Source organism: Vulpes vulpes, chromosome 10 (genome assembly GCF_048418805.1).
Source record: "Vulpes vulpes isolate BD-2025 chromosome 10, VulVul3, whole genome shotgun sequence".
Classification (NCBI taxonomy): domain Eukaryota; kingdom Metazoa; phylum Chordata; class Mammalia; order Carnivora; family Canidae; genus Vulpes; species Vulpes vulpes.
Window position 1 is genome coordinate 70,819,541 of NC_132789.1, and position 2,454 is coordinate 70,821,994.

The following is a 2,454-nucleotide window of genomic DNA, read 5'->3' on the forward strand; positions in this document are numbered from 1 at the left end:
GGCTGCTCCGAGGCACTGTCCAGGCGGGGAAGCGTCACGGGCAGAGGCGACCCTGGGGCGCGAATCTTTCCTCGCACTACAGGGGCCTCAGCTAGAAGATGGGAGGGGGCCCGGGGGCGCAGCGGTTTAGCGCCGCCTTCGGCCCACGGCCTGATCCTGGGGACCTGGGATCGAGTCCCACGTCGGGCCTCCTGCATGGAGCCTGCTTCTGCCTCTGCCTGTGTCTCTGCCTCGCTCTCCCTCCCTTTCTCTCTCTCATGAATAAATGAATGAAATCTTAAAAAAAAAAAAAAATGATGATACAGGAACTTGAGGGGAGGAAGCCGTCAGAACCCCGGGGGGCAGGGGTGGCGGCTTAGGGTGAGGGCTCAGGTTATCCCATATCACGGTTACCTTGGGAGATGCATGTTGTTGTTTGTTTGTTTTTTTGAAAAAAATAATGAAAACAATCTTTTTTTAAAGCTATATGTCCATTTTATTTTCTGATGTCACTACCATCTCATTATATATATATATATTTTTTTTTCCCCCATTCCTCTCAGCTATTATTTCAACTGTTGAGACACGTAGTGCATGAAGCAAACTAGCAGCAGAGAGAGAAAGAATAAGGGGTAAAAAAAGAAGAGATGGTGCTTCGGAGTGATTGACAACCCAGTTTCAAATCCTGGCCATGTCCTTTACAAGCCGGATGAGCTTGGAAAAACCAAATCAGTTTCCTGGTTCCTAAGTAGGAACTAGAGGGCCTATTCGGTTGGTGTGTGGCTTAAATGACACAAAAAGGAGGAAAATACGGCCCAGTGCCCAGTACACAGTAAGGGCTTAATAAATGGTGTCAGTTATTATAATTATTATTATATTAGAATGTCAGGCAAGAAAAGGGGCAATTCTTGACCACATATCTCCTCTCATTTTATTTTACAGGCCTAGCTGGACTGGTTCCCTTTGCTTATAAAGTCCCCTGTGCCCATATTACAAATCAAACAGATGAGGGATGCTTTGAATAATTGGGAACTACAGTTGCAGTTTTTGAGGCGAATGGACTCCAAATCCAGCCAAGAACAACAACTTGATCTGTGAAGCCTCACTTGCTACGAGGAATTTATAAGCAGGAAAATCAGGGAGTAAAACAAACGCAGTCAGATCTTTTTTCCAGAAAGTCATTTTAATAGTCCTCTCAACCTCAGAGAAGCTGGACAGAATTTCATGACCTTAAGAGACTTTGTTGTGTTAGAATTTAGGAATTAGGAGGCTTAGACCACTGAGTGGTACCTGTGATACTAGACTAGTTCTTGCATTAAGAAAAGTCTTACATTCGCTTTGATACTGAAAAGTGTCCCAGCCCACTGGCAGGGAGTCTCAGACCCACACGTTTCATCGAATACAAATAATGACAGCGGACGAGCACCGGCTTAAGGCTCAGCCGGAATAAAGGCCGGTGCCACCTCCTCCACCCCTGAGGGCTACTTGATGTGACCCGAGGACCAGCCTGGCTTGGTTTTCTGTTTGTTCCTACACCTAAACTAACTGTATAGGCTGCAGAATTTTACTCCCTGTGTTGTATTAATAATTCAAGGAAGAAGCTTTCATTTTAAAAAAGTTCCTGCTACCAAAAAAACAAAAACAAAAACAAAACAGAACAAGTGGGGGGAGGGGTTGCTTTTCCCAGTATCTCCTGTCATTTCTCTAAGAGACCAGCTAGGAAATGACCCAACAGACTGATTCTTTTGTAAGAGCAGAAACCACATCAACACTTCTTTTTGTTTGTTTCACATTTCACATAGTTTGGGAAGGCTGAATTTTGAGTCAATTTTTTGGCCTGTTGTGACGCCCTCAGATTTGGTATTTTTGCTACATCTTAACTTGTTTATAACCCTTGTTTTGCTGTGATTTCACTTTAAATACAAAGTAACATTTTAAAAAGGAGTGGTGGAGGGAACCCTGGGTGGCGCAGCGGTTTGGCGCCTGCCTTTGGCCCAGGGCACGATCCTGGAGACCCAGAATCGAATCCCACGTCGGGCTCCCGGTGCATGGAGCCTGCTTCTCCCTCTGCCTGTGTCTCTGCCCCTCTCTCTCTCTCTCTCTCTCTCTCTGTGACTATCATAAATAAATAAAAATTAAAAAAATAAAAAATAAATAAAAAGGAGTGGTGGAAATCCAAGAAACAACAGCTACATACTTTTCCATATTTTTATTGTCTATATTTTACACACACACTATCCCCCTAACATGCTAAATTTCTTCTTGAAAGTGCCCATTTTCCACCAGGTAAGCCATAATTGCATTTCATAAAGCCCCACTAGTCTTCAGCTAAGGAAGGAAGAAAGGGTTTTCATATTTAAATGAGCTCTATTTGGATATAGGTAGTGAAGTTTCAGCCTCGGATTTTTTTTTTTGGGGGGGGGGGGGTGGTGGCGCAGTGGTTTAGCGCCTGCCTTTGGCCCAGGGCGCGATCCT